Raw genomic sequence first — 6716 nt, forward strand, 5'->3', positions numbered from 1 at the left:
GAGTTTGGCCCTACACAGTAGTACTTTCGATTTAATGGATCACAGAAGGGGAGTGGTCAAGTGATATAATTGGTTACTTTCCTAAGAAAAGTCTCCAAAAAACGTAAGAAGCAGATTGAGAACGCTTTAAAGCCGCTTGTAAGGAAGGGACCAAAAAAGCCAAATAATTACCATGTGGCTGGAGCTCTGACATGTAGCCTGGTTTTAATATTTCAGGTGCACCTGTCAATATTTGCCCGTGAGGATGTTTAAAGAAATGAGCAGGAATATGTGCTCTTTGCTTTGGAACAGGATGCCATGCAGCTTTGGAAAACTGCCTGCTGTACTAACAAACTCCTGTCTGTAATTCAGTGACTTCCATGCTTTCACTGGACAGTCCAATTCTGTTTTCCAGCAGAACGATAGATCTCACCATAGACTTGTTGCTGAAAAGGAAAAATGAATTTGCCTTTTTAGCCGTGTTTCCTCAGCTTTGACAGGCTAAGGAAAGGCTCTTTCCTACCTCCCCTTGTCCAAGACTCTGGACAAGGGGAGGTAGCACGTGTTTTGTGAGAACAGAAACAATTTGGGGAGGGCTTACGGATTTCTGTAACCTTTGCATCGGAGAGCATATGCACATTTTCTCACTGAGATACTTTTGTATTTGAATTTTAATTTTTTTTCAGTGGCTTTAAGTCTATAACTCATTAACTAACCAAAGAGGAACAGCTAGCCCAGAGCTTTGGGAAGTAGTGGATGATGTGCTTTGTGTTTGCCCTAAAAGCAAATGCTGTAGGAATCTAACTTCCCAAAAATAAACTTGTCTTTCTGAACTACTTTTCTGGCTTTTAGAAATGGTTTTGTTTGTTTAGTTGTATATTTAGGGGGCTAACCTATACTTAGCATAATTTTGTTTGAGTGTTTATGAAGTTACAGAAGTTATAGCTAGGTATTTATTTGCAATAACTTGAATTATGCGATTTTTCTTTCTAGATTTATATTTTGGATATATTAACATTTATTGAATACTTGGATATTGGGTAGTTTTATTTGAGAATCCTGGTATATGTGATAAATCATCAAATAATGATAAACTTAGGAATATCTTCAAAGCAAAATAGATCAGTTCAGTGCTGGAAAACCTTGAGTCTAATAAAGTAAGATAAACTTTTCTTTCAACATTGTATTTCTGAGCAATTCACAAGTGCCCAAAAATGCATTTCTCAAAGAATTCAGATAATTACATGTAGTTTTATTTGACTTCATTGTTTCAGACAAACTTTAAGAAAAGCTCCCTTTTTATTTGTTTCAGTAAAGGGTTCAAGATTCAACTTCTACAGTATAACACCTTTCATTTTTACTACAATGTTTTAGTAACTATTGTTTTATTTTTCCTCCAAAATACAAACCAATCTCATTTTGCTTGTGTTTCATGCACATACAGGCCTCTCCCAGACTCATAGTAGTATGTAATTCTTTTGTGTTTCTAACTTATTTTTATGGCTGTATTTCAAAGTACTGTGTGAAAAAGGCATATTGTGTGTGTGGCTCTACGCAGATATTTACTATATGTAATATGCTAGGTAGAAAAGTTATGCAATATTAACATTTTAAATAATATAGTAAATGTAGTTTTTAACATTGAATCTAAGTAAGAAGTGTGTGTAAGGTATTGTCCTTAGCTCAAGAGCAAAGAGAAGATAACCCAGAGGTTTCTACACAGAGAGAACAATTACAACAAGCCAGACTAAAAACCCCTCTTGGATGTTTCAGAGGGAAAGATACATATCTCCTCGAAACCACCCTGGTCAAGCCAGACCATGCATATCTCCTTGAATCCACAAAGCTATCTGGTTAAGCCAGACTCCAGGACGCCAGGGGTTTTGCAAAAGGCTCGTGGCAAACGGGCTTTTCTTAGATAAAGTATGCATAATCATTAAAGTTGGTCCTCAAAAATAGAGAGGCTTCTCTCTAACGGGGCCCTTCTCCTTCTCAGCCTTTGTCTGGGAGGGAGGGGGGACGGTAGACCCGGGCTACCTACTTTGCTCTTATTTGCCTCATTATTTGTCCTGTCTCTGAAAACTTTTTAAACTTTTATTATTGTATTAATTTTTGTAACCAATTTTTATTCTTTAATAAATTTTCATAAATTTCAAAAAGCGAGTTATTGGCATTTATCACAATTTTGGTAGCAGAGGACGGTTAAAATACCCCACTGTGGGTGCTGTGAGAGGATTAGAGACCAGGGAGACGCGTCCCGCCTGCATTAGGCGGCCTCGGCTCTGGTCCTCGCAGAGTACCCCAGAAAGGGGTAAGATCCAAGGACAAAAGGAGGCAATAAGGCAAAGAGAAGGGAAAGAATTCCCTAAAAACCGCGGTAACCAGCTCCTAACATCAAAGTGTGCACGAAGAATAAAGACCCAAGGACAACGGAGTGGTAAGAATTGCTGGGATTGGGGGTGGCAGCGTTTGGCGGAACGGGGGCTGAAAGTGTGTGTGTCTGAGAGGCGGGCTGGGGTAAAACCCAGACCTTCCAAGCGAGAGCGGAGTCCTCTATGCTGCGTTTTCGTTCTCCCGAGAGGGAAACGGCCAGTCCGAGGACGAAAGTGAATGGTAAAAAGGAATGAAAGAACCCCCCGGGAAGAAGTGTGTGAAAAGGGGACCCTAAAAGCTTTTGCTGGGTTGAGGAAAATTATTCCAAGAACACCCAGGTTATTTTAATAATCGGCTGGGTTGAAGAAATATTCCAAGAACACCCAGAATTTAGCTGGGTTGAGGAAAATTCTGAGAGCACCCAGGGTGGATAACCAGCTGGATTGGAGGAAGCAATTCTGAGACATCCAGGGTTATGTTAAATTCTGCAGAATCTATGAAATAAACCCAAGAACACCTGGGGTTGGGAAGGGAGAACCCCCAACACTGCCAGATTGAGGGTTTATGAAGGGCATTTTCTGGCCAGGTACTCTTAAAGAGTGTAAAAGTGTGTGGAAAGTAAAAGGTACCTTGTTGTTGTGATTGTTTTGTTGTGTGTGAGATTAAGTGGAAAATGGAGTGAATGTGGACGAATGAAAGTATAGAAAGTGTAGATTTTTATTTTATTTTAAGCTTTATTATAGTTCCTCAGAGAAGGTAAAATTGTATTAAGAAATAGTGTGGGAGAAAGGAGAAAAGTAGTTTTTGTGGGGGTAAAGGGAAGGTAAACAGAGACAGGGATGGGTAGAAAAGAGAAAATTTTGAAAGAAAAGGGATAGAAGTCCAGTGGAGAGAAATCATCGACAGAGATACCACCCTAGGATCGTCCCCTGGGAGTTGCACTGCCGGCTCCGGTGTTGGTGCCTGTCTCAGTCCCAGTGCTTGCCCCAGGTTCTGGCTTGTCGCTTGTTTCTGCCCCAGTTTCCATCCCAGGCAAGAGTCCGCTGTTCGCAGCGGCAGCCCAGCCGGTTTCTCCCCTCCCCCCCCATCGCTGTTCGCAGCGGCGGCTCAGTCAGTACCCGGCCCCCACCCCGGTCCCTCTCGCTGTTTTCCCGCAATGGCTTTTTCAACCTCATTCCCAGTATTTGTTTGTTAGTTTGTCTTAGCAGCGCTGAGCGTTGCCGCCACTGCCTTGCTTTTGTTGGAATCGGCGAGTACAGTCGCCATGAGCCACGTAGGGGGTGACCGCGTGGTGGCTTAGCCGACCCTGGAAAAGCCCCCCAGCAGCAGCGGCAGCGGCAGGGCGGCCGGTTTCCCTCCCCTCCCCAGCCGCGGTGGTGAGTCCCCCTCCGCTTGCAGAGCGGGGGGGGGGGCGGCTGGTTCCTTCACCCTTTCCTCCCAGCGGCGGCGGCAGGTACCCCCTCACCCCCCTCCCGTTCGCGGCGGCGGCGGCGGGGCAGCGGGCTCCCCCTCCCCCCTTCCCCCCTTCCCGGCGGCGGTTCCTCCGCTGTCGGCGTGTGGCGGGCTGGTCCGGTCCCTAGCTGCCTCAGTAGCGATTCCAGCTCCGGTGGTGCTGGGCGACTGCCGGAGGCGGCTGCAGCCGCCAGCATGGGCCATGCAGGAGAGCGCGGCCACATGGAGGAGACCGGAGATTGCTTCCCCTTCGGGAATTCCGGTGGCAGACCCCGCCCATGCCCCGTCCTTGGAGGACCAGGGGTCAGTGGTCAGTCCTCCAGGGCTTCCCACTTCCTGTTGGGGAAGCCGTTCCCTTGGAAACCGCAGTCAATGCAGATCTTCTCGGGAGGAAGGGGAGAGGGGCGGCCGCACAGCCGTGCCATGGCAGAGGGGCTGCCCAGTGGAGGCGGCGGTGCCGAACCGCGCGTGGGACGCGCAGCTCCCTGCCTGCCCCTCCTCCAGCTCGCTTATCAGCGCCCACAGCTGCCCTTTTCCTTATGACCGAGTGACTCGGGTCATAGAAGTTTTAAAGATTTTTTCAGTGTTTCTCATGCGCTGGCCTTCAGTTTCTCTCAAATCGGTAGCCTGTAAACTCAGACAGTGTGCACACGTGTTCTGGGATATTTTAGGAAGGACTTGTGGTTTCTTTGAGAGGAAAGGAGACAGTGTCTGAAGCTGTGCTTTTTAAATAAATGGCTGCTGCTTGATGTGCTAACATTTTTCAAGCGTTTTTCACTTGATGAGAGAGAGCTTGGCCATGTGAAATCAGTGTTTAGTGCTTTTTAAGTGTCTCTTCTACAGCTGATGAATAGATGTGGAAGGAGGAGGAGTGAAGAAAGGGAAGTATTAGTGTTCACTGGATTATTTGCTTAGTCTATGTTATAAAATTAGATGTGTAGAAAATATTTTGGAAGATGCAGACAGGAGGAAGAGTTGGAATTTGTGGAAGGTACAATAGCAAGAAGAATTTGTTTGGTAGATATTTCAGGAAGGCATGGTGTAAGTAAAGATGCAGTAGAGTGTGGGAGCAAGAAAAGAGTTTTGCCTGTCATCAGGGATGCGGTGATATAGAGAGATACCAGAATTTAGATAAGAGATGTTTTGTTAGTCCCAGGAACAAGGAGTAATTTATTGGGACGAGACTTCCAAATAAAATTAGGAATAGGAGTTATACCAGAAAATGGGAAGATGACAGCTAAAATATTGAAATTAGAACAGGAGGATAAAAAGAAAATTAAGAAGGAGGTATGGACTGCTGAAGGAAATAGGGGAGGATTGAATATTGATCCCATACAAGTTACAATTGAAAGAGAAGATTGTCCCATACGGGTGCGTCAGTATCCTATCTCATTAGAAGGACGGGAAGGTTTGAAGCTGGTAATAGAAGGACTGATAAGGGATGGTACACTAGAATCCTGTATGTCTCCTCATAATACCCCCATTCCTCCAGTAAAAAAGTTTGATGGAAGTTACAGGCTGGTACAAGATTTAAGGGAAGTAAACTAATTGTGTGCACGCCTCATGCAGTTCGAAATGTGTTAAACCAAAAGGCTGAAAAATGGTTGACAGACTCTCGGATGCTAAAATATGAGGCGATCTTGATAGACAGTGATGATTTGACATTAGAAGTAAATAAAAGCCTGAACCCAGCTCAATTTTTATATGGGGAACCAACAGATAACTTAATACATGATTGTCTAGAAATTATCCAATACCAGACAAAGATTCGAGAAGACCTTGAGGACCAGGCCCTTCTAGAAGGAGAAATAATTTATGTGGATGGATCCTCCAGATGCCTACAAGGGAAAAGAATGTCAGGATATGCAGTAATTGGTGGGAAGAACATGCAAACTATTGAAAAAGGGAAATTACCTTCAAACTGGTCAGCTCAAACCTGTGAATTATATGCTCTAAAAAGGGCACTGGAACACTTAGCACGTAAAAGGGGTACAATTTATACTGACAGCATGTATTGTTTTAGAGTGGTACATACCTTTAGAAAAATTTGGGAAGAAAGAGGTTTGCTGAATTCAAGAGGAAAAGGATTAGTACATGAGGGGCTCATTTTAGAAGTCCTAGAAGCATTAAAATTACCTGAAGAGATAGCTGTAGTACATATTAGAGGTCACCAAAAGGGAGTAACTCCAGAAGTAAGGGGAAATAATTTGGCAGATCAGGAAGCAAAGGATGCAGCAGAGAATGGAGTAGAAAAAGTAATGTTGGTATTAACTACCAATGAGGAGATGTTGGAAATTCCAAAATTTAGTGAAACAGAGGAAAAAGGATTGAAAGAGATAGGAGGTAAACCAGATGAATCAAAGAAATGGAAACTTCTTGATAGAAGGCAATTACTTAATAAAGTACTTACTAGAAAAAATATTAGAAGACATACATCAGAAAACTCACTGAGGTACCCAAGCTTTGTGTGATTATTTCTTAAGAAACTATGGGTGCATTGGGATTTATGGGGTAGCAAAAAGGGTAACTGAAAGATGTATAACTTGTCAAAAGATAAAATAAAAAGATAATGAAGAGAACTACACTGGAAGGTAAGGAATTAGCCCTTAGACCATTTCAAAGTATCCAAGTAGATTTTACAGAACTTCCTCAAGTTCAACGATGGAAATATATATTAGTAATAACAGACCATTTAACTCATTGGGTGGAGGCAGTTCCCACTGCCAAGGCTACTGCTAATGTGGTAAGTAAAACCCTTTTGAAAAAAAAAAAAATTAGTCCAAGATATAGAATGGTTAATAAGAAAGACTTGGGCAGAGGAACACATTTTATGCCAAAAAGTGTTACAACAATTAATTCAAAGCTTTGGGGACCCCAGGCCCAGCAGCTCTGGCTCTGTAAGAAAACCCTAG

Source organism: Prinia subflava, chromosome 10 (genome assembly GCF_021018805.1).
Source record: "Prinia subflava isolate CZ2003 ecotype Zambia chromosome 10, Cam_Psub_1.2, whole genome shotgun sequence".
NCBI lineage: Eukaryota > Metazoa > Chordata > Aves > Passeriformes > Cisticolidae > Prinia > Prinia subflava.